General features: G+C 40.9%; 1 long non-coding RNA gene across 1 annotated transcript in view; it reads left to right on the forward strand.

Moving 5' to 3' along the window:
• LOC135270563 (uncharacterized) overlaps positions 1 to 26,761 on the forward strand; it is a 167,656-nt gene extending 140,895 nt beyond the window's left edge. Inside the window, exons 3-4 of the long non-coding RNA XR_010338714.1 lie at positions 23,860 to 23,984; positions 25,906 to 26,761. This is a non-coding gene — a long non-coding RNA (uncharacterized LOC135270563). The remainder of the gene's footprint in view (positions 1 to 23,859; positions 23,985 to 25,905) is intronic.
• Positions 26,762 to 26,972: the final 211 nt, after the last annotated feature.

The raw sequence follows: 26,972 nt of genomic DNA on the forward strand, positions 1-26,972 counted from the left end.
GCACACGCACGCACACACACGCACACACATGCACGCACGCACGCACACGCACGCACACACATGCACACACCCACACATGCACACACGCACGCACACACACGCACGCACGCACGCACGACAGTAGGCAGACTTTAAAGGAATTCTGGAGGCAAAGTGAATCTGCATCACAGAAACTCAGTGATCACAGCTCAGCGCTGGGTATCGCTGCTCCTCCTCTCTTCTAAGGCACTTTAGAATTTTGGAGGCCAACCCTGTACCACCCTCATCCTCGCTCGCTTTCTCTCCCACTCCCACCCTCTCATCGCTCTCTCTCCAGGCCCTCGATGTGATTCCTCTTCTTCTTGGATTCAGAGAAGTTCAGCTGTCTCTCTGGTTATCTGATTGGACTGTTACCCTCAGACACTCAAAATGCACTCCCAGGAAGAGTTCTGACACCACCTGTAGTGCTTAGTGTTCCCACCTTCCCTTCGGTTTAGGTAGCTGTGCCTCTCCCTCTTTCTTTTCTTTTCTTTTTTTTTTTTCTGAGACGGAGTTTCACTCTTGTTACCCAGGCTGGAGTGCAATGGCGCGATCTCGGCTCACTGCAACATCTGCCTCCTGGGTTCAAGCGATTCTCCTGCCTCAGCCTCCCGAGTAGCTGGGACTACAGGCACGTGCCACCATGCCCAGCTAATTTTTTGTATTTTTAGTAGAGACGGGGTTTCACCTTGTTGACCAGGATCGTCTCGATCTCTTGACCTCGTGATCCACCCGCCTCGGCCTCCCAAAGTGCTGGGATTACAGGCGTGAGCCACCGCGCCCGGCCTCCTCTCCCTCTTCCTTTGTCTTCACTCACCCAGCGGCGTGTTGGAGACAGCTCAGGAGAGCTGATTGTACTCATTTCTTCCAGGTCTACATTCAGTGACACAGTGTTTGCACCTTCAAATCAGCCACGGTGGGCGTATTTACATCACCTGCAAATCCAGGCTCTTTCCTTCCGCAGCCGGCTGTTAAACATTGATCAGCAATCACCGTATCTATCTATCTATCTATCTATCTATCTATCTATCTATCTACCTATCTATCTATCTACCTATCTATCTATCTATCTATCTATCTGATTTGTCTGTTTAGTCATACGTGATAATTTCCAGCAAAATGGAATCTTAATACTGTTTTAAACCTAGTTTCTAGGTGAATAATCATTCATGCTATTTAATGTTTCTACTGAGTTTCGTTATGCGAGTGAGCACAGCACGGTTTATTCAGCCAATTACCGCTGGACATTTGTGTATTGCCAGCATTTGCACATGACAAACTACAATTAAGATATTTATAGACACTTACTGAGCACATCTTTAATTATTTACTTAGAGTTAATGGTGACAGTGCTGGGAATTGCTGGGTCTCAGGGTGTTCATATTTTTAGAGTTCTTGATCTACATTGTCAAGTTGAACTAGAAAGGCTGGAGCCATTTATATGTTCAAAGGCAGCGTATAACCTGCCCAGTTCTTATTAAATCTCCCCTCTTTAGTCTATAAATGTAGAATAATCCCACTTAAAATTCTAAAGGAATAGTTGGAAAATTTTTACCAAATGAGCTTGAAGTTCATCTGGAAAGTAAGCATACAAAAATGTCCAGGAAATGGTAGGACTTACCCCGCTGGATGTTAAAATGTGTTACCAAACTTTGAAAAATCTGAACAACTACAAGCCAGCACCAGAATCAACAGATCAGAACAAAAATTCTAAAAATTAGGCTAGCGCCTGTATGTGTGTTTATGTGCAAATCTGCATAAAATGCTAAAAATGGAATTTCATGTCGGTGAGGCAAAATGGATTAGTCAAAAAGTAACGTCAGGACTATGACATCAGGGGAGAATTAATCATGATCTCTCTTCAAACTTAAAACAAAAAACCCAAAAATGTTAAAGTTAAAATTAAGTCAAAAACATAAAACGTAGGTGAATTTATATAATTCTGAGGTAGGGAAGGCCTTTCTTTTTATTACTATTATTATACTTTAAGTTCTGGGGTACATGTGCAGAACATGCAGGTTTGTTACATAGGTATACACGTGCCATGATGGTTTGCTGCATCCATCCCCCATCATCTACATTAGGTATTTCTAATGTTAGCCTTCCCCAATCCCCCCACTCCCTGCTATCCCTCCCCTAGCCTCCCCACCTCCCCCGCTGACAGGCCCTGGTGTGTGATGCTCCCCTCCTTATGTCCACGTGTTCTCATTGTTCAACACCCACTTATGAGCGAGAACATGCGGTGTTTGGTTTTCTGTTCTTGTGTCAGTTTGCTGAGAATGATAGTTTCCATATTCATCCATGTCCCTGCAAAGGACATGAACTCATCTTTTTTTATGGCTGCACAGTATTCCATGGTGTATATGTGCCACATTTTCTTTATCCAGTCTATCATTGATGGGCATTTGGGTTGGTTCCAAGTCTTTGCTATTGTAAACAGTGCCACAATAAACATACATGTGCATATGTCTTTATAATAGAATGATTTATAATCCTTTGGGTATATACCCAGTAATGGGATTGCTGGGTCAAATGGTATTTCTAGTTCTAGATCCTTGAGGAATCGCCACACTGTCTTCCACAATGGTGGGACTAATTTACACTCCCACCAACAGTGTAAGAGTGTTCCTATTTCTCCACATCCTCTCCAGCATCTGTTGTCTCCTGATTTTTTAATGATCACCATTCTAACTGATGTGAGGTGGTATCTCATTGTGGTTTTGATTTGCATTTCTCTAATGATCAGTGATGATGAGCTTTTTTTCATATATTTGTTGGCTGCATAAATGTCTTCTTTCGAAAAGTGTCTGTTCATATCAAGAAGGCCTTTCTAAGCCTGGTACAAACAGCAGAAATTACAAACAAAATAATTGATTGATTTGTATTTCGTGAGCATGTAGAGAACCATAAAGTAATTTTTAAAACAATTAAAAAAAATAAAAAGTATATTTGTAAAAGACATGTCAGGCAAAGATTGAGTACACATAGTATACTAAAAGCTTCTACAAATTAATAAGGAAATTATAAAATATTGACAAATAAACTATCAGCTTGCAAATGGGAATAAGTTTCTCTCATATTTTAAGAAATAAAACATTTATGTTTTCTTTGCCATATTTGTTGCTATGAAGTCAATTATTTTAATTCTTCTTTAATTTTTTAATGTTTCTTATGTAAAATATTTTTGCCCTAGAAGTCTAATTCATTGAGCTTTGTGACTTCAATTTTTTCATGAAATTTGATGATCAATTGGATTTTCTGGGAAGTTTTGACAATATTTGTTTTCTATAATTTCCATAATTTGATATTTTAATTTAACTTTTTAATATATTTGGAATTTATTTGTATACTATGAGATGTAGAGCTAATTTTATTCAAGATTTAATGGTTCTAAAATAATGCATTAGGTGTTTATTCTTTTTCAAATTTTTATATTATATAGTGATAGACATTCATTTATTTATTCAACACTATTGGGAATTTTGATGAGCTGTATGGTTGTTTTGCAAGCATAACCATTTTAATTGTTGTAGTTTTAAAACATATTTTTATATCTAGTAGTACTATCAACCCAAGAGTAACTCCTTTTACATTTTTTGTATATCTATATTCATTCTGTTTTCCTAAATCAGTTTTGTAAATTTCCAAAAAGTCTTGACATAGATGTATTATAGATGTGAGTGTAGGTGAAAGTGTAGATGAATATTCATAGCTGGAGAATATTTGTTAAAATGGATGGACAATTTGGTGATGAGAAATAGGTTAAAATTTGCAGAATGTAAGGTAAAACTTATCTGATGATGTCCCAGTTAGAGTCAAGGGCACATCAGATGGATCAGCCTTGGAGATAATGCATACGATGTCTTCTCATCAGGAGAGAAGGAGGTGAAGAAGTGGGGTGTATTAATCCATTCTCAGGTATTCTTCGGGTAGCAAAGATACTACCCAAGACTGGGTAACTTATAAAGGAAAGTGGTTTAATTGACTCACAGTTAAGCATGAACCGGGGAGGCCTCAGGAAACTCAGTGATCATGGCGGAAGGGAAAACAAACATGTCCTTTTTCTCAGGGTGGCAGGAAGGAGAATGAATGAGTACCCAGTGAAAGGGGAAGCCCCTTATAAAACCATCAGATCTCATGAGAACTCACTCACTACCGAGAGCAGGATGAGGGTAACTTCCCCCACGATTCAGTTATGTCCACCTGGTCCTTCCCATGACATGCGGGGATTACAAGAACTACAATTCAAGATGAGATTTCGGTGGGGACACAGGCAAACCAGATCAGGGGGAAACGGAGACTGGTGGTTGCCAGAGGAGGCCACCTCTGAGACAGCGTCCTTCCCAGGAAACTAAGATGCTCAGCAGAACGCAGAAGAAACTGGTTCCAATGGAAAGATTGTCAAAGAAAATGGCGTCACAAAAGGGAACTTTTGCAAAGATGCGTTGGGGGGGGAATAGCAATCTCTTTGAGGGAGGAAAGAGCAATCTCTTTGCAAAGAATGCACACCTGAAATGAGCTGGCGAGTGCACGGTGGTATTAGAGAGAAGAAGCTGGAGATTATCCCACAGGGAGGTATGACCTCGATTTTATGGTTATATAACATTTCAATAATGCATGTGCATGCTGTACTCTAAGAACAAAAATTCCTTATCTCCGATGTAAACCTAGAGAGCTGGTTACTGCACACCATTTTTGGGGCACTTCTCTGGCTTAATGAACATGCCCTTAGGAAAGATATAGGGTAGATGCTGAGATTGCCACGGGGGACTTTCTTCTCACTAGGAATGGAATTCTATGAGTGAAAGTAGAGAAAAAAAGGAGGTCAGGAAAAAGTGGAGAATGAGAGAAGGCGACAAGAAGCTCTGGGCTTCTCTTCTAGAACTCTGCTCGGAGACATGAGCGCATGCGTTTTCATAATGTTCTTATGGGTAGGAAGCAGTTATCACCACCTGAGCTTCACAGAGGGGAGAGCAGGTCCATAGAGATCGGAAGCCCTCTCTTAAGAGGTGGCAATTTGTTAACATAATCAGGAACATAACAAGGTGGCTTAGTAGCCTCTTGTGTCTACATAGCCTTAAACAGAGGGGTCATTATTTTTAAAGAAAACAGACTATCATCAGTGACACAAGACAGTGAGATATTTTACTAGTTTAATTGATTTTCTTGCTCTCACTGCATCAAATTAACGTATTGTACATGTCGACAGAGACCCAGAAAAAAAAGCTGTAACCATCAGTCAGCACAGCATCATTTCAGGATGAAAAGTGGTTTCAGCTCATGGCTCAGTGCCTGGAAGAAAATGTGAATCCCTGCTCAGAGGAAGGTGTGCTTCGTCCAGCAACGGGAGCGGCTTTGGAGCTTATCATTCAAATTTGGCAGAATGGAGGATGGCCTGGCAAAGGGGCCAGGTGTTTAGATTAAAGAGCCGATGGTCAAGTGATTGGAGAGGGGAGAATTTGCTGTGCGTGGGGCAGAAGCTCTGGCTGCAGCCTCCCTGCGGCACCTTGCCCTTCGGAACAATCATGGACATCTGCCAGGAGGCTCACACAGCCTGGCTTTTGGGTGTGCACTACAGAACATTCACCCAGATCTCAATAGAGGAGCATGTGGCGGTGGAGGTGCTCAGAAAGCCCACATTAATACCTTTAATAAGTCTCTTAGCACTTCTGCAGCTGAGCAACATTTAACGTACGTACTCCTAGCATTCATTTTGGAAATGCAAGCTTTCGTGATGGAGGAGAATGCGAATCTCTGTCGCCACCCCCCAAAATCCAAGGGTTCTAGTGTCAGGGACTGGCAGATTTCCCAAAGCACTGGAATTTTTCCCCCTCAAAGAAAAGCACAGCTGAGATTTTAACTATATGTTAGCTGGAGAGTCTAAATTAAATTGGGAAGGTTTGAGTGGCTTGAAGAAAGAATAAGTTTTCGTTTATTTTCTTTTTCCTTTCATGTTTTTTCCCCAGCAGCACTGATGTGGCGCTCCAGCTATTTGGCAAACCAAACTGCACCCCGGAGCTGATAGTTACCAAGGTGCTTTGCCCATAATTGCCACCCAATAAATAGTTGACTGGTTGATCACTTATTTACATGCTGTGTATTTCTTAACTTTCTTAAAGCATCAAGCAGATTTATAGCAGACCCAACACCACAGTAGGTCAGCATTAGGGGCTAATCAATTCTAGTATTTGTGCAGTGCTGTTCTGTTAACAAAGTATACTCATTCTCCTCTAATTCCTTATTCCACACATGACAACTCTGGAGACTATTAATCAGGACTTAACAAACTTGGTCTGTAAAGGTCCAGATTATAAATACTTAAGGCTTGTGGCCCAAACGTTCTCTGTCTCAACAACTCAGCTCTACCACTGTCATGTGAAAGCAGCCTTAGACAATAGGTAAATGAATAGCTGTGACTGTTCCAATAAAACTTTATTTATAAAAACAAGTATTGAGCTAGATTTGACTGTGAGCCACAGTGTGCCAGTCCCTGAGTATTGAAAAGCCAACATTGCCCATTAAGAATCCAACACCCAGGGACGTTATATCTTGCTTAAGTCCGCCTGCCCTATAAATCATCTTTAAAGGATTTTTTTCTTTTGTACTTCTAGTTTTAGATTCAACTGTAATAGTTCATTATAATCAATGTTTGGTAACCACTGTGACTCTAACCTCACTCTGTCAAGATCTAGATGGTTCCCTACCAAAGTCCTTTCCCATTGTGCTGGTAGAAGTGATTCATTCAAGAAATAAACTAAAGAAGGAGCAGCGTGGCTCAGAATCCCTAAGCCAAATGCTGTTGTTAAGGACTGTGAAGGGTGCCGGGTCTGCCTACGGAGCTTCACGTGTGCCTGTGCTGTGCCTGTTGGACACATTAGCATCACTCCTCACACAACCCTGCCAGACAGTCACTTGCTCTCCTTTCATTTTAAAGATGAGCAAACCCAGGCCCAGAGCAGTTAAAAGAGCTCCTCAAGGTCACGTGCTCCTCCCACAAGGTCATGTGCAGTTGCACAGGACCCCATCCTCCAAAGGGGACCCCGCGTGATCGTGTTAATACTCTGCTATTGCCACTTTGAATTCTTAATAAATTTGGAACTGGGCTCTGTATTTCCACTGGGTTCTGCAGATTATATTGTTTCCTGGCTTCACAGCTGGTAAGAGTGGAGCTGGGATTCAAACCCAACTCTGTCCAGCCTTTCTTAATTCCGTGTGTTCTCACCATTGACCCCCGATGGAAGATTTTGTTATCACGAGCTCAGCTTCACTTGGGTGATATATATGCAGAGGCTAAACGGAAATGTGCTCAAGGAACCAAATCCATTTGACTCATGTAAGATACAGAACTCATCACAAATGCCTTTTAATCATGTGATCCCAAAGGTCACCGAAAGCAGTTTACATTTGCGTGGTGTGCTTTCATTACGTGACATAATCCCTCTCATTTCCCTGTAAGTGGATATTACTATCTCAAGTTTCAAGTGAAGAAACTGAGGCCCAGAAAAAGTTAAATAACTTGCAAATGGGAGACAGCCAATCCAGCTGCATATCCGATTTTTCTCTCCTGAAACCAAAAGGATCCCTTTTTCCAGCATTCACCTCAATATCCAGGTTTATAAATGATTCCTGGAATGGGATATAATTATTTCCAGGTTTGCAGATTCACACTAATGTCTGCCAACAAACAGTTAAAGAAAAGAAGGCTGGGCACGGTGGCTCACGCCTATAATCCCAGCACTTTGGGAGGCCGAGGCGGGTGGATCACGAGGTCAAAAAATCGAGACCATCCTGGTCAACATGGTGAAACGCCGTCTCTACTAAAAATACAAAAATTAGCTGGGCATGGTGGTGCACGCCTGTAGTCCCAGCTACTTGGGAGGCTGAAGCAGGAGAATTGCTTGAACCCAGGAGGCGGAGGTTGTGGTGAGCCGAGATCGCGTCATTGCACTCCAGCCTGGGTAACAAGAGCGAAACTCCATCTCAAAAAAAAAAAAAAAAAAAAAGAAAACAAAAGAAAAGAGAAAAGTGTGCCATTTCCTTCTAAAAAGGAGCCCTGCCTTCTGCTTCATCTGTTAGAGTAGATGATGTGGCTTTTTGTCTGTTGGGTGTCTCTGGGAAAGACTCAACTGGGAAAGCTGTGTGTGTACTCCAGAGGAGATGTTAAGTGGGGACCCCATGAAACTTTAGGAGCAGGCGTTTTTCCTGGAAAACACTCGCTCTGATGTGGCCGTACATCATGTTTTGCAGTGCTGCCTCAGCAACAGCACAACGAAAAGCCTGCCGCCCCCGGATTCATGGCGTGGATTTGTGGCCCATCAATCACGGGGAAAAATGATTTCGATAAAGCCTTCTCCGGAAGTCAAAGCAAGGCTACGGTGCACTTGAGGAGTCTATAATCCGGAAACCACAGCTAGCCAACTTGTGAAGAGTAAATTCTAGGTGTTAGATATGACAGCTGCGTTCTCCCTGGGGTACTGAGGCATTCAGGTGAATTCACCGAGAATGTTGGGACTGCAGTGACCACCACGTGGGAGCCCCGGCTCTACCACTTACTCGAAGTAAGTTACCTTTTATTGTGGTGCTTCAATTTCTTCAGCTAAAATGATGCTGATCATAACAATCTCATACATTTGCTGGAGGAAAAAAGCAGACAATAGTAATATTTGAAAGCAAAGCATAAACATTAGTGAAAAAACCCAGAGAGTAAACTGTAATAAAATAACACAAACGTTGGTATTGCACTTGAGTTTCCAGACCCTGAAGGTGATCACATTAAGACTGCAGGATTACCTGCATAAAAAAAAAAAATACAGTGTGGAATTAAGGAACTGAGGATCCCTGCAGGAAAGCTATAGCTTAGTCCGGAAGAGGCAACTGAAGAGAGTTTAATAAAGGGCCCATTTACAAGGGTGTGAGTAGGTTATGGAGACCAAAGGAAGGGTAATGCCTTTGGGTTTTCATCTGCCTGGAAGGTGGAACCTGAGAGAGTGACTGCTATAGGAGGGGACCTTAGACAGCACAGCCTGTGCCAGACTGTGGGACGGGAAGGATGGAGACGCTTGTCCTCACTTCACTCTCCTCTCACCATCTCCCGCCAGTGCCTCCCATGGGCTGAACCCAACTGGAAGCCAGTGGGCAAGGGAAGCCTCGGGTGCAGTTTCTAAGAGTCTGCTTGTAGGGCAGAAAGCCAGGTGGAGAAGCGGGGAGAGTTGACTTGAAGAAGCACATAGAGAACATCTGGCGCGGGCGATGTCAAAAAGCAGTGACTCCCAAATCTGGCTGATTTTTCAACTTCACTGGAGATTAATACACATACTATATATATATATACACACATCCATGCGGCCTTGTCATACCATACCAATTAGATATGGTAATTTTGAGAGCGGGCCTGAGGCTCCCAGGTGATCCTGATGATTATACAGATGTGGAAACCACAGAAAGATGTTCACTGGGAATGCTTCCATCCCTGGCATGTAATGGATGTGCCACAACACATGTGCTGTGAGAATGTGATCGCTTGAAGTGCCTGCCCGACCGCCTCCCACCCAGTTCAAAACAACCAGTGCTGATTGCACAGCTGCAACGCACAAAGCACTGTAATTAGTTTTTCTACATGGAATTTGCTTTCCAACCCCTGTAAATGTGTATGAGATAGGGTCCACAGTACTCAGAGTTTCTTCATTTAGTGAGAATAAAAGATTTTGGAAGAGTAAGATTTTTATGAAACTTCAAAGCAATAATAGGGAAAATGATGTAAGAGATTAATTTGTGAGTGCAAAGTAGGACCAATTTCACTGCTGGAGAGGGATAAGAGGAAAACTTATTCACAGCAGCTGGCAGAAGAGGTGACTCCTTACTATCCCCATTTCACAGATCGGCATGCTGAGGCCCAGCAGGGGCTGCATCACGACTTTCATGGTCCCTCCTCTGGAAAAATATATTAAAGATTGTATTTTGCAATTACATTGGCATAAAGACAAATATAATCCAGATTGAATTATATTCACTTTTTCTTTCTTTTGATTAAAAAAATGTAAAGCATTTATGTGGGCGGCTAAAATATCATGGGCCTTAAGCACCATGCCTCCTGTGCGGAATGGAGAAGTCAGCCCTGAGCGTTGAATGGCGCACCCCCATACACAAAACTGAGCAGCAAATTTCTCATCAGCTGTCAGGCTCTAGAGCATGGCTGCACCTTAGGAAAAGCTGGGTTGCTCCCTCAAATCCCCAATCTCAGCTGTCACCCAGACCAGTTAAGTCAGAATCTCTGAGTATGGGAACAAGGGACCAGACATCAGAGGTAATCCCAATGGGTAGACAAAGTTGAGAGCGGTGCTTGAAAGTCCTCTGTCCCACGCTGCTGCCTTCTTAAGGGAGCACAGAAGAGACTTACCATATCCACCAGCTGATACTCCTGTGACTAGGGCGAGGGTGCATATTTTATATCAATGCATACACCTCCATAATCTGCCCCTGCTGTTCCCTCCAGCCTTTTCTTCCCTTCTCAGGCTCTCACCATAGGGCTCCTCCCTGTCCTGGAAGAGATTTCGTGTGTTCCTGCGTTCGCTCATATGGTTTCCTGATGTGTAATTCTCCTCTCCCCCTACCTGGACTCAAAGGCAGCCCTACCGCAGCAGCAGGCCTTCTGTGCCTTCTCCAGGTGATGGATGCCTCTGAACCCGCGCAGTCTGCCTGCTCTCAGAGCCAGGCTCAGGGAGGGCCAGCTGGCAGCAGTGCCCTGGGCTTTCCAGGAGGTTGGGCAGTGGCTCAGGGAGGCAGCACTGGCGTCTGCTCTAGGACTGGGCTTCCTTTAGGCAATATCCCAACCGACCAACACCCCCACAGCCCGAAAATGAGGAGGACTCCGCTGGGCTGATCTATCCCCTCTGTCACTTTCATATGCACTTTGGTATTATGTTCTTTTGGGTCACTTCAGATTCATTTCACCTGAATTCAGATATTTGGAGAAGGCAGAGAGCCAAGAAGTAAAATAACATTGGCCTGTATTTAAAAAGAGAGCACACAGGTCGGGCGCTGTGGCTCACGCCTGTAATTCCAGCACTTTGGGAGGCCGAGGTGGGCAGATCACCTGCGGTTAGGAGTTCAAGACCAGCCTGGCCAACATGGTGAAACCCCATGTCTACTAAAAACTACAAAAATTAGTTGGCTATGGTGGCAGTCACCTCTAATCGCAGCTACTTGGGAAGCTGAGGCAGGAGAACCAGTTGAACTTGGGAAACAGAGGTTTCAGTGAGTCAAGATCATGCTACCGCACTCCAGCCTGGGCAACAGAGGAAAACTCCGTCTCGTAAATAAATAAATAGCATATAAAATCAGAATGATGAGTCTTCCTCCAGGAAGATCAGCTTTTAATGAAAGAAAATCTACAGAGCACATCACTTGAACTTAGCAGTATTTGTTTATTAATTTACTGTGTCATAAATCTCTTTTGTGTGTTAATAAGCATACGGAAATAAAGAGTCTTAGCTATCAACTGATCAACTAAGCTGATGGCCCAATTAATATTACATTTACTATGTTCTATACTCAATTATAAGGACAGTTCTTCTCTTGTGTTTTCCTGCCATTCAAGTGAGTAAGTAAGGAATCTCTTGTCATTCAAATAAAATCCAAAGACTATTCCCTTGGCTTACAGAGCCACGCATGAGCTGTCTTCCTGCTACTGCTGCAACTCAACACTTTCCTCTCTTCCTCTTCGCATGTGGCTGCAGTCTCCTGACCTTCTGGCTCTTCCATGCCAAGCAGGCTCCCCCGCAGGACCTTTACACTCCCGCTTCCTTTTGTCTCACGTGTTCTTCGCCAGCCGTGTCCACAGGGCTCACTTCCTCCCTTCAGTTAGAGTCTCAGCTCACGTCTCACCTTCTCAGAGAGGACTTCTCTGACCACCCCACGTAAAGTGGCACCCTGCCTCCTCCACCGCACACCTCTTCATCTACCTGATTGGTTTTTCTTCACAGCCCTCTTAGTGTGTTGAAAGGGGTTCTTCCCATCTCAGCTTTAACTGAGATGAGTACAATAGCCATCACCAGAGTGAACGTGAAACCCATCCCCACCATCCCACACCTTAGGCAGAATTTTAAAAGAACATATGGGAAAATAGCTCCATCACTCAGCCATAGCAAGAATATACAAAGGTGTGAGAGAGGGTTTTGAGTGAGGTCTCATCTTCCCCATGGGACAGATGTGTAACTATACTGTGAATCTTCCTGACCTTCTGATCTCCAGCCTTAGTGACGGAGGAATCCTTGCACTTCCTGCAGCCTACAAGTGTGTGTCTCCTGCCTGGGAAATCTCAGGTAGCCCCAGGCAGCAGGATACAGGCATCTGCTCTGGGATGACATTGCACTCCAGGGGCTATCCGAACGATGATGCATGATTACGTGCTGTGAAGGTATGGATGAAGGTGGTGCAAAAAGCAGCAGCCATTGGAAGTCCTGCCCAGGAGCGATGAGTGCCTGAGAAGCAAGGGCTGAGAGAGGCAGCTGAGGATCTCAGACTCAGCTGGAACCATCCCTCCACCAGGCCCAAGAGGTAGGACCTGGTGGCCAGCTCTCACCTGAAACTGAAGGTAGGAGCTAGGGGAGGCTCCATGAGGGAAGAGGAGAGTGCTGTCCCCCCACCGCATTGCCACTGGCCAGCGCAACGTCAGCTCCAGCTGAGAGGGCTCAGAGAAGGCTTGGTTTGGATTCAAGTTCATTTTGGTTCCTACAAAAAAGTAGACATTCTAGCTACAAAACGGAGATTCTATTTGTGATCACAAAGGATCACAAGAGTTGATTTTGTTCGTTGTTCATTTGCTTGACATCACCTGGGAATAAGTAGAAAAATCTTCAGCCTGCTGGAATGTTCGTCAAAGTGCAGGGAAAGAACCACTCCTCTCTGAATATTTTTTTTCCTTTTCTTTCTTTTTTTTTTTTTTAAAGATGGGCTTTCACCAAGATGGCCAGGCTGGTCTTGAACTCCTGACCTCAGGTGATCCACCCACCTCAGCCTCCCAAAGTGCTAGGATTACAGGCGTGAGCCACCGCACCCGGCTCCTCTCTGAATATTTATGTTTTTCTTGAATATATTTAAAAGAAAGAGAGAGAATATTAATAGAAGGTGGTGCTTGTTTAAGTTACCAGCACCAGTCACTTTATATACATCTGCTTATTTGTTTGCTGTCTGTAGACAGTATCTACAGAAGTATTCAGCCCCGAGAGAAAAGCGATTTGTCCATTTGGTTCACTGCTGTTTCTCTCTGTCTCTATTTCCTACAACAGAAGTGCCCAGCAAAGGGTACAAGTTCAATCAACGTTTTCTGAATGAGTGAATGAAATTAGTTTACTGCTGGACTTAGCTTTGCTCATCTGAAATGCATACTTTTATAAATGTATGGAAGTCAAGGTTTGTGAAACACGTTAAATAAATAACTGCACGGCTGGGCGCGGTGGCTCACGCCTGTAATCCCAGCACTTTGGGAGGCCGAGGCAGGTGGATCACGAGGTCAAGAGATCGAGACCATCCTGGTCAACATGGTGAAACCCTGTCTCTACTAAAAATACAAAAAAGTAGCTGGGCATGGTGGCGCGCACCTGTAATCCCAGCTACTCAGGAGGCTGAGGCAGGAGAATTGCCTGAACCCAGGAGGCGGAGGTTGCGGTGAGCCGAGATCGCGCCATTGCACTCCAGCCTGGGTAACAAGAGCGAAACTCCGTCTCCAAAAAAAAAATAAATAAATAAATAAATAAATAAATAAAAATAAATAACTGCAGACAATAATGGCAGTTCAATCTATAAATATTTACTGAACACTTATTAGCAGCCAAGGGCTGTGAAGGGCAAAAAGTTTAAGTCTCCTCCAGTAAGGGAGAAAAACATGTACACTCGAAGTTATTTGGAGCTTTCTATAACCTTCCATCAGGCAGGAAGTCCCGTGCATTTAACTACTGTGTTGGCTGTCTTAGGTTTTGTACTGCAACCTTAGAAGAGACAAAATACACACATGCACACACGGAGAGAGAGAGAGAGAGAGAGGAAAAAGAGAGACAGGAGGAAAGAAAGAGGGGAGAAAATAGAAACAGCAAAGCAACGTTGACCTTGCTTTGTAACCACATTCATATGTGCATTGCAGCAGTGACGGTAAAACGTATGTGGAGAGGCTGCAGTAAGTCAGCGTGTTCTTGGCATAAAGCATCGTATCCTGAGCCCTTTCTCAGCGATGCCAGGTGCAGTAGCTAAACAAAGCTTCTCCAAGACTTTTCCTTTTCTTTCCCTTAAGCATCCAATTTATTCTGAGTCCCTGGAGTCATCACTGAAAAGTACGTGGTATATATTCTTTTCTGACTCGCAAAGTTATTTAAACAGAGCATCTTCCAAGGTATACAATTTAAATCATGTGTAGTAACGCATTTGATGAATTGTCTTTCTAAAGGCTACAGAATCTGCAAATAATTTGAACTTTTCTCTTTTGAGAAATAATTCTCTGATTGGGCCAAAATGTTAGGAGATTTATTTTAGAAGTTAAGCTGGATTCATGTAAGTAAATACAGTAATTCACATAAGTAATTGTGTAAGTAAATACAACCACCAGAGTTGTGTAGAAGAATACCGAACAATAGGGAAGAGTGTCCATGGGATGATGTTGGGAGAGCAAAAGCCATGGTGTGATCCAGACCAGCGTTTTCACACTCAGAAAGGCATTAGTGACACCGTGCACAGCCCCAGCCCTGCCCCCTGACACACACCTGAGATAGAGTTTCACGATACCCAGACTCTCTTATTTCATTTTTTTCATTTAATAGGAGTTTTATGAAACCTCTATTCTCGTCTCTCATCTGTTCCTTTTTAACGCTGGTCACCACATCTGAATCAATCTCATGGCATGCTAATGTGGGTCACAACCTGTAAGTTGAAAGACACTGACAGAGAAGATGAACAGCAACCACCTACCGAGTGAATGCTACACCACATCAATTTACATGAATTAAAACAGCTAATTTGGCCACAACCCTATCATGCAGTGATGACTTTTAGCCCATTTTATAGATGAGGTAAGCACGGCAGAGAAAGGGAAAATCACTAATACAAATTATTGAAACTGGAAAGTCATGATGCCAAAACCCTTCGCCATTGTCTCTCCAGGGATATTGTGTGTAATATTATGTTTAATCAGTCCTTAACACGTATGGAAGAAAAAGTCTGGAACTCCGCACCAGAATGGAGTCAGGGGTTGTCTCCGAGTATGGCATATATGTGATTTCTTCTTTCTGCTTATATGTATTTCCACTCTTTTAAAATTAAAATGATACTTTGGCAATAAAATAGTTTACGGTATTTACCTGATCAGTGTTTTTATTGACCTATTTCTGAACTTGGTAACAATGTTGTTGGAAGAATTCATCTTGTTAAACACATTTTTATTTTACTAAATATTTCTAAATATCCTCTTGAGAGTCTCTAAGCAATTTAGTTATTGAGAGAGGTTTTATAAAATGATTTTCGTGATCATTGATGGCTCCTCCGACTTCCGAGGGTTGTTGATCAGTAGAAATCAAGTGTCAACGTCAGAGCTCTTGTTCATTAATTGAGGGGAAATTCACATGTGTCCTTTATTTGTAGAATGTTATGTATGTATGTCATTATGAAAATTACGAGGACCCTTCTGCCACCTCTCATGCTTATTTTGTCCTTGCCAGTTTCACCAGGAAGTTCTGATGTAGACAAGGGTTAGGAAAACAAATTTCATGTAAAAGCATCGTCCTTCGTGGTGCAGCTTATGTATGACTTCTCCAGTGAGATCTTCCTCCAAGAAAATGCCAGACTCCACTGTTGTGCACCCCCATAGGGCTGCGCATTTTCCCTTTTAGGCAATCATCACAATTAAAATAGTTGGTTTAAAAGCCGTCTTCACGGCTGGTCTGTCTGTAGCATGAGGGCAGAACTCTGTTCCTCTGGCTCCCAGCTCTGTCCCCAGCCCTTGCTCTTTGTCTAGCAAGTCGTAGTGACTCAGGAACTCTTTATCGAATGAATGAATATGTGGATAATGAATGTGTCTACAGATGAATGAATAAATAAATGAAATATGAAGAAACACATTTTTTAAATTCCCCTTATTTTCAGGGAAAGTACATTGAAGAGCATGCTTTCAACTGAATCCTACAGGATTAATAGGGGCTTTCAAATTTGCCCTCCAAGGACCGCAGCAGTGGTTCCCAATTTACTCAAGCTTGAGTAAGGAAGACCATTTGTAACATAAAAACTGTACACACATCTTGACCTGATAGAAAATAACTTCCATCATCTATGAACAAGAAGCCCTCATAAGCTTAGGTGTTCTCACACACAGTGACTTCCCAGTCCCCACGGGTTTGCAGCCGCAGCATGAACTCAAGAAGACTCAACAATCTAACTTCCATTGACCTGCTGAACCTCATCCAAATGCAGTCCATACCTTTTCTCAACAACTTTCTTCCTGAATTAGAGAACAGTAACTTTAAAAAGCTTCCACTTTTTTGCCTTTATTATTGATATCGGTACAAGTGTAAGTAATTCCACACGAGGCACGGTTACTAATAAGTGGTGCTCATCCATTTTTGGAAAATGTAACATAGAAAATAATTGCAGCATTTTGAGAAAGCATTAAATTAGATGTCGGATATGGAATGTTGGGGGAAAAGGGTCAATTTAAAGAAGTCCTTTAAGGCTGGGCACAGTGGCTTAAGCCTGTAATCCCAGCACTTTGGAAGGCCAAGGCAGGCAGATTGCTTGAGCACAGGAGTTAGATACCAGCCTGGGCAATATGGCAAAACCCTGTCTCTACAAAAAATACAAAAATTAGCCAGGCATGGTAGCACACACCCGTGGACCCAGCTACTCGGAAGGCTGAGGTGGGAGGATCACTTGAGCCCAGGAGGTGAAAATTGCAGTAAGACCAGATCACACCTCTATACTCCTGTCCGGGGAACAGGATCCTGTCTTAAAAAAAAAAAAAATCCTGTAAAATAATGTTTCAACCCTCATATGCCACTTCAAGATTGCACATCAGATCTGTATGTGTCTAAATAACACAATTGGTGTACTATGCTAACATCTTTCTATTAAAATTATAAATATCAATATATCAAAATTATATCTAATTTTTAGAAGATCAGATACGTTATTGACATATGGTTGTCCCACTCATGTTTAAGAACTTCCATATTAACTTTTTAAACTAATATATTGGCTTCTGTGGCTAGATGTTTTGTTTCACAATGGCTAAACGTAAAATGCCATCCAATTCCTAAAGTAAAATATTTTGAGCTTAAAGAGGAAAAAACATATGATAATTCTGTGTTTTGTTTGTAATAATGAAAATTTAAGCTCAAAGATTGTAAAAATTTATCTAGAATTTGTGGTGCCTCAGAAGCTGACTGGACACAAATCTTCCTGGTGACATCACGTTGGTAGACTTTAATAACCATATGTGGAGTATTTATACCATGGATATTGGCAAATTCTGTAAATCAAGGCACCTTTTTTGGAGAGCTGGTTAATATACATTTGCTCACACAGCAGTGAGTACAATCGAAAGGTCTGTGACCACGGTTGAGTTTTGCAGCATAGCGTATCATTTCCCATGTTCTTGGCAACAAGTCTCAGTTTACATGGTCTTATCTCAAGAAAGGTATTCATGGAAGCACCAGACACTAGAGGCTCCACAGCTAAGTGAGCTCCTTCGATCGAATATATTATAAGTGATGCTTCCTGCCTGAGTCATGCTTATCTCATAAGTGAAAAGACAGATTGCCATGTCTCTTTTAACGAATGTAATTCTTTTGGCAAAGCTTTTAAAAAGTAAGTCTTTAGAAAATTATCATTTATAGACATTTTGACATGAAAGTTAAAAATGTAATGATATATTTTCAAACCTTTCAAGTGTCTTTGAACTCTGGCAAAGTGATCTGGTAATACAGCTGGAAATGTTCCTTGCTGATGTTAGCCTGTGTCCATATCTCTACTGACCTATGGCCACAATTTCTCAGCTTAGTGTACCAGCACAAGGCCTGTGGGCTTCAGCTACTAAAATAGCATATCTACACCTGAACATTGAGCACGTATTAATTTTAGTAATCACGTGCTCACCTTAACTGGTGAATTGTCATTTATTAATGGGTCTTAATGGTCAATGACTTATGGTTAGATTTATATAACTACTATATAATAAAATCTAGCTACTTCTAGAAAACTCTAGAAAAAAAAAGAGCTATCTTAGAAAATCAGAATACATGGTCATTCTGTTTAGAAGAGTTATTGTATTGGAATTCAAAGGACCTGCCTGCTGTCTTAGTAAGACAACAACCTTATTCTACAAAAGAGTGTTGACGTGGGACAGGCGGCTCCTCTTATAGTCTGAGATCCTTCTCATCACCCTCACCACCTTCTCTACAGGAGGTGTAGGAAACATTCTAACATTTTGCTGTAACTCTCCTGTGAAAATATTTGTACTTTTGAAGGTGGATAGTTCTTAGGAAACTGTCTCTATTTCTTCACTTATAGTTGATCTGCTTATAATTTCTCTCTTAGGATAGATTTTAGTTATTTATATTTTATTAAGAAATCACTGTAGAGATTCTCAGATTTACTTGTGGAAAATCACAAATGGCTTCTTTAGGTATTTTTCTCCAGATGCCTGTTTCTTCCCTTTGTTAGGATTTCTTTAGCTTTATTTTTTAATTTATTTACTAATTTCCTGAATTAGATACTGAAGTAATATATTTTATATAAATTTTGTTTGTTTATTAGCAAAACATTTACAACCATGAATTTTTCTCTGACAACAGCTTTGTCTTATTGAATCAAATGCAAAGTTTCATTATTGTTATTTTCTATATATTGTGAAAATTGGTTTTAATTTCCCCTTAGAGTTGTGCAGTTATATTAAAATTTTTTGGTGATACTTTTTTTATATTGTTTTTGTGTTCTATTTGAGACATCCAGACATCTTCTCTCTTTTTTTCAAGACGGAGTTTTGCTCTTTTTGCCCAGGCTGGAGTGCAGTAGCGCGATCTCGGCTCACTGCAACCTCCACCTCCTGGGTTCACGCGATTCTCCTGCCTCAGCCTCCTGAGTGGCTGGGAGTATAGGCACACACCACCATGCCCAGCTAATTTTGGTATTTTTAGTATAGACAGGGTTTCACCATGTTGGCCAGGTCTCAATCTCCTGACCTCGTGATCTGCCCTCCTCAGCCTCCCAAAGTGCTGGGATCACAGGTGTAAGCCACCACGCCTAGCCTAATTTTGTATTTTTAGTAGAGACAGGGTTTCACCATGTTGGCCAGGCTGGTCTTGAACTCCTGACCTCAATTCATCTGCCAGCCTTGGCCCCCTAAAGTGCTGGGATTACAGGTGTGAGCCACTGCGCCCGGCTGAGACATCTTAAATCTCATTTTATCTTGTCACTTGTCTGTCAAGATGGTATAGTGGCTACCTACTGACAACAGCATTTGTCATTCAGCAAATAGCTATCCAACACCTACTGTGTTCTTTCTGTTGTGATAAGTGCTAGAAATAAAACAGTAAGAAAATAGAGATGATCCCTGATCCCACATCATTTATACAAGTGTGGGAGACAAGAAACAAAGTGTCTAAAAACACAATTATAGCTGCACCAAGTCCCTGATGCTGTGATTGCATAACAGGGAATACGACTCACTTAAGATGTTAAAAAAGCAAGGCACTGGTCTTAAGTTGAGGTCTGAAGGGTGATAGAGGTGGTACAGGATGGGAGTGTCCAGCAGAGGTAACACACAAGCTCCTGGAGTAGGAGGAGGAGGGGCAGGATGCCACGAGATCAGCTGGGGAGGGAGGTAGGAGGACCACTTGGACAAAGAGTGGGTGTTGGAAGACTAGTTGGAGGCTATTGCAGTGGGACAGTTGCTTGAGTGATGGTGTCCAAAGAGAGAGAAATAGATAGATTTAAGACTTATTTAGGAAACAAATGAGAAACAGATTATGTGTTGCACTATTAATGAATGGGGGAAGAGTGATGGAACAATCCCAAATAAACCTGGTTCCTCAGTCTGGTTTTCGGTGTGGCTTCCCTACCCGACTGATCTTACCTACCATGAACCCCTGTGTTCTCCCACTAGGAAACCCATCCTTTTCACATGTCCCAAGAACCTCCAATCCAATGTCTGTGTCCACACTTCTTCCCTTGTCTTGAAAGTGTCGCCCCTGGGCACCCATCCACATCCAGGAGAGGTGAGAAAACATTTTTATATAAATGGATGTGTTGTTTTTTTCTCACAACTTCTTTCCATCTTGTGATCCTTCTCCTATTTTGTCAGTGTATTTAATGCTTCATGGAAAGGATATTCTAGCAGAAAACAGGCTTTTGCATTTCAAAAGCTTAGGCCTTGAAAAGAGTCATAGAAGAGAACAGTGACCTCTAAACAGGAGCATACAAGCCAAACCACTGGAATGTGGGAAGAAAATATTAGCTTTGCTAATATTGTAAAAGGATTGACATTGACACCCATATGAGGTCACATCTTGGTTAGTGCAGTAACCTGGGAGAAGAGTGAGTGGGATTTATCAGCCAGTGAGTGTGGGCCACTCTTATTTTTTCTTTCACTGCATGCCTGTATTCTAGTTTCTTGGTACTGGTTTAATGGCCTTTGGATTACATTTCTCAAACTTAACTGAACCAGTCTTCCAAAAAATGGACAGTCAGCTTTAAAAGATTTTTAAAAGGAAATTTTGGTTCAAAAATAGTACTATGGTATATTCACAAGAGAGAAACAAGGAAATAGCAGAGCCGACACATCTATTCCCAGGATGAGTTGTCAGCTACCTCATAGGTTTAAAAAAGATAATTTGATCAGAGCTAAAAGAAAAAAAAGTCAGCCAAACTATTTTGAAGTTATTAAAACTGTTGGAAATATAGATTTAAATCTAACACCATTGGCAGTAAACATTTATGTATAATATATAATCTCTTGACATAGCAATTAATAACGATGATGTAGTATATATGAATGGATGTATTTTTTCAGAGCACGCCTTTTTATTGATAATTGTTCAAGATCAAAAACAATTTACAAGGCTGAGCATGGTGGCTCATGCCTGTAATCCCAGCACTTTGGGAGGCAAAGGTGGGCAGATCACTTGAGCCCAGGAGTTCGAGACCAGTCTGAGCAACATAACAAGACCCCATCTCTTAAGTTTTTCTTTTTTTTTTTTACAAATTACAACATAGAGAATATTTGATGAATCATGGCATAACTCTCCACTCACTGAGCCTATAAGATACTCCCCATATCATGGAGGTGAGAGGAGAGTTTTAAAAGAAGTTAGGGCTTAGACTCTGGTGTACTTCTGTGAAAAAAGGCCCATATCCTGGCTCTACCTGGGCGAGTCTCTTGGATAGTGAGAAGACTCACTCGCTGAGCACTGAGAGGCTTGTGTTTGTTAGTGGAAGCCTAGAGGAGCTTCACAGATTGCTTGGATTCACAAAGGGGCGTCAGAATCACAGAACTAGCTCCAAGCACTTAGGAGGGGGCACGGATATAGCAAGAAGAGTTGCTGAACCTGAAGAGGTTTTAGCTGAAAAGAGAGACGCTGCAACAGCAACCTGCAGCGAGCAGAATACGGGAACTGGACAGTCAACATCACATTCGTGGCTCCCAAACATCCACGTCTTATATTTATTTCCGGTCGTCTGTTGTTTCTTCCTGTCTGTACTGGAATCTTCTGGAGATTCAAGTGGTTTATTAGAAATGTTTTTGTGCCTTCAAAGTACCTAGAGCATTGATTGAGACACGTAGGTGCTCATTTAGAGCTATTAATACATTGACCTTTAGAAGTAATCAATGTATTATCCATCTATTCCAAATGCTATAGATGATGTTAGTTCTGAGAAGAAACTAACTAGCAACAGCCACTGATTTGGCCACAGAATCCGTCATATTTATTGATTCCTTGCTTTTAATAAGAATCTACAAATGGACAAACCCTCAGGAACAGTTCTCAATCCGGAAGAGCCTTTGTTTTAACAGTGCAACTATTGGTGTACAGGGCCCTAGTAACTTCAGTTTAAGGTCATCTAAGGGAACAAGTGACAGAAAACCTGATTTTTCATCTTTACTATTTCTAGGCAGAAACCGAGGTAGTGGTAGAATGTTTGGATTTAAAATGGAACCACCAATTACTAAAAACAATTAATAAGCAGCATATGTATGCTTATTAATTTGGATACTGCTTATTAATTATTTTTAGTTTATTATTGATGGTTCTCTTTAAAAGCAAAAGAAGTAATATTTTCAGTGTTCATTACCTTCTCAAGAGAGAGACAAACTGATACCTACACCTTGATACTTTATAGATCTGCTTCAAAAACCGCTTTTGTCTAATTTGTCTCTATTACACTAATTGCTTGTGATTTTACATAATCCCATACAAGTATCACTGGTGGAGGATGACTTGATGCAACACAATTTGAGAATATGACTTTTCTTTCATTAAAATAATTATACACACCGGCTTTGGAGAAGATGGCAGTTTGAATTAAAACAGTTCCGATCCCATCTTAAAGTTTCCATTAAATTATACATAAAATACCAAGTAGGAAAGGCCCTAGAAAAGCACCAGAAAAAGTTGGGATAAGAAAACTATATGTACTAGAAGGTAGTCAGACTGTACATTTTGTTCTTTATACAGAATCAGTCTTAACCAAGTCCCGATGGGGAAGTGGAGTTGCAAAGGGATGGGCCTGCTTGCTGGGACTTGGTAAATTATCAATTCTCAATCAAGTCAGGTTCTGTCTTACAGATATACAGCTTCTGTTTCAATCTGCTAGCAGAGCAAGGGACATATACTCACTGTGAAAAAGCACCCATGAGGACAACTACTTTTTTGAGGAAAAGTAGGAGAAAGACTATACAATATAGCAAGACAGCTCCAAGAATTTCAGGGTTGCCTAGTTATAAAAGTAAATGGACAGATGAGTCTCACTTTTGAATCTACAAAAGAGGGCGTAGCTTTGATCCAAAATTGTACCAGTCTTCACTGTGATTCTCCAGCTGCAGCTTACAAGAAGCTCCATTGGACACTGATTTGTATTTGAGACGTTTGGAGTTTCCTTGAGTAAGTTCATTGAGGGACAAGTATTTGCATTTTTGTGGGTTTTACCTGCCACCCTCTGTCTTACACATGTCTTACTAAGATATTTAAAGTACTGGCTAATTGCTGTTCATCAGGTACAATCAGAGTGATACCATCGTAGTAGTGGGCCAGAGTGATGTTTGTGGAATGTCAAGATGGTTAAGTTCTCTGAGGACTATATTGTGGCAGAGATCAGGAGAATCAAAATCAATCTGAGGCAAGGCTGTTAAAATCTTCTGTTGTTCCTGCCAGGTGAAAGCAATCTTCTTCTGGCAGGCCTTGAAAACTGGTATCGGAAGCAAAATATTTTGTAGAAAAATACCCGAAAACCTGTATCCCATCCTTGCTTGAAGGTCTGTCTCCTAGGACTACTACTAATAATGTATTACTTAGGTATTAGTCATGAAGGTAGAAATCATAATAGGTATTTTAATGGAGAGAATTTAATATAGGGAATTGATTACACAAAACTTAAAGTATTGAAAGAACAAAGAGGAAACACTTAGGGAACCCAGAAACATACATGGACACAAACATACAAACACACACACACAAGAATCAGTTACCTCTCACAGAACTGAGGAGAAAAAGGAAAGTATTTGGGGTCATCAGAATATAGAACTTTGGAGGCAGGGCCCTGTTGAGGTGGAACTCAGACCTCTGAGAAGGTGATGGACTTCCTTTATTGCAGGTGCTATGACTATGAAGGCCCATGCTGATGAAGTTCTGGGAGTGCTGAGTGAATTTGGGGTCTAGAACGAAGTTTTGCTGCTGGGAATTAAGTTGTGCCACTACTGAGGACAATATGCAGAAAAGGTAAAGAAATTCTTTTCCTCTTGTTGCCTTCTAAGATCTTTCTAATCCTCCCTGTGTGAAGAACCTAACATAAAGTCATCTGGTGAAGAAGCATGTTCCCAGATGCAGAATTACAAATAGAATATAGAAGAGAGGATTGGGGTGAAAGACAGTGGATAAATAGCTACCACCGCAGATTTTCTTTTAGAGAATCTTTAAGAATGTAGTTTTTCATCTGAGGAGGAAAAGATAAGTTTATATATAAGCTTTCTTTTTCTGTTTTGTTTTTTTTCTCTCTCTCTCTTCCTCACCCTATTACTGAATATAAATAAGCTTTCTATCATGAGTGAACATGGCTACTGTTTGGAGTTTTCCGAATCAGGATCTAAGTGAGCATTGTGAATTTAAGTGGGGCACATTGAATTAGTGCAATTATATTAAATGATTTGAGACTTGAGATTACAGGCCTGCTCTGAACATTTGTGCTAAGTTAGACAGGAAAATTTACATTTAACAAGCGACAAGGAGGAGCCAAATTTGAAAAGAGAACAGAGAACAAGAGCATCGGTTGAAGATTAACAAATAGAAATTCACATTAAATCCAAGTCCATAGTTCCAGCATATTAATTTCACTCAAGGTTCTCCAGTTTCCAAATTCATTTTAGAATTATGAGGCTGTCCAGTCACGTTTATACTTCTTTAATGCCATTCCTATTTCCCAGACTCTAAAATGGAGTAATTTGGCCTGTTATGCTTAGATAAACACCTGGAAGCTCTCCTGGGAAAGATCCCAACTCTAGACATACTTGAAAAAAAAACCTCACATGTGTTTCTTATTATAAGAAACTATTACTCTGCAGACAAAATTCCCATGTCTTCAATGAGTTGCCAATTATGTCATGTTATGTGATGAAGCCCTTATGACTAACATGTAAGTAATTGTATCCAAAAAGTAGGATAATAAAAAGGAAGACAAAGAAGAAAAATGATTTTATTTAAACTGCTAGAAGACTGTTCTTTGAATCCAGGTTTTAGATTATGGGAAAAGGAGATAGAATTTGCAACGATCTACCAAATAAATGCATTGTTATATTTTATAATCTTGGCAACACTACCCATAAGAAATCTTATTATACTACTTCGGGTTTAAGGCAGCAATCTTTGTAGCTATACATCCATTTAGCTGTGATTGTTTTCTAAAATTGAAATTGACATATAACTTATTAATCTTATTCTTTTTATTATTATTAGCATCTAATAGGAAACCATTTATAACACTGTTAATATCTAGAAAAAGGTATAATGTGCAAATCAGAAATAAGAACTTTATCAAAATACAGTGTGATCAAGAAGGGACTTAAGGGGAATCAATCAATTCCATTTAGAGTAACACAGGTGTGAACCATAAGTAGGTAGCAGCTCCTTATAAGGTATCTACTAACTCCTTTTAGGAGGGGAGGGGAGGGGAGGGGAGGGGAGGGAATGGGAGGGGAGGGGAGGGGAGAGGAGGGAATGGGAGGGGAGAGGAGGAGAGAGGTTTTCGGGTTGAATGTAGACAATTTTCCACAGACCCTTGTTATGGTTACACATCCTTAGAAAAGAGATGCATTTATACCAACATGTTCAAGTGCATTAAGGAATTTAGGACCATTACAAAGCAAATTTTAACCTAAAATATAAAATGAATCAAAGATAATTTTGCATTTCTCAGTGAGAGCTGTCAAGGATAATGATTTGTCTTTATCTTAATTGCCCCTATTAATTAGTCCTCTGGATGGCTTCTGGTGAAAATAGGCGCAAAAGAACAGCCCCTCCTAATGTAACAACCTTGGCGGAGATGACCCATTCAGGCACAGTCCTTCTTTGATAGAAGAATGATCTTTAAACAATCTGGCCCTGGTAAAAACAAGACTATTGTAGTTTGCACATCCTTTCTTTTCAGATAATTCTCTGATGTCAAAACCAAAATTCTCTATCTTTGCCTGACTGGGTCTTGGCAAGGATACAGTGAAATCAATTCATGGAGCAGGTAGCATCACTAACAGGACATCCTTTTTCAATAATACCATCCTGAAGACAAAGGCACTCATTAGCCGAGGAGTGCACCCTTTCCTGGAATCAGGCGTGGCAGAAAGTAACAATTGGTGGAATTTTTCTTTCTTTTAACTATGTTCAGTAAATGCATCCTTCTTGTATTAATCAGTGTACCTGACACAAAGAATGCTCTGTTTGGCCCAAATCTTCAAGTAGACTTGGAAGATATGAATTAAATAATTATGCAGTCCTTGTGTAACAGTTAGCAAACATCACCCCCTTCTTTAGATGAAACACTGTGTATATAACTCAAAAAATTATCTTCTGAAGAAATGAATTAGGTAGGAGCCAGAAAATGTTTAATGTGATGATAATTTTGCCGGGTTCCTAAAGTAGACAATATGTATGTCTTTCGAGTCTATGTCACACAGTCCTTGAAGTGACACAGAAAATAGTATTTTAATCAATTCTGCCATTTTTCTCTTTTTAAAGTTCACTGATTTCTTAATATAAATTTCATAAAAATTATTCTTGCCTTAATTTGCTTTATTATTTTTCTAACTTTTGGTTACATTTTAAAATAATTTATTGTTGTTTTTTAATCAGTTGATCTTAAAGCAATTTAAGCTAAAATTTTCTCTATAAACGTAGCCTTGTCTTTTACTATTAGGCTAAAATGATGATATTTAATGTTTTCATTGACATGCAAAGGTTGTCTGGTTGACTTAATTTCAGATTATTTAGAAAGCAATGTTGATCTATTCTCTGACCCAGGAGAGCTTTAGGTAAATTTTATATTTAAATTTTCAAGAGTTTTAGTTGTACATTTATTTGTTTTTAATGAAATGTATCTGTTAATCACATTATGGTCACAGAGTATGTGGTCCTTATAATTCCCATTATTGAGGCTTCTTTGGTAACCTAGCGTGTAATTGATTTTGTACATGTTTCACAGGAATTTTATTTTTATCTCAG

This window comes from Aotus nancymaae, unplaced genomic scaffold (assembly GCF_030222135.1).
Source record: "Aotus nancymaae isolate 86718 unplaced genomic scaffold, 86718_ANA_hifiasm-v0.15.2.pri h1tg000064l_0, whole genome shotgun sequence".
Classification (NCBI taxonomy): Eukaryota; Metazoa; Chordata; class Mammalia; order Primates; family Aotidae; genus Aotus; species Aotus nancymaae.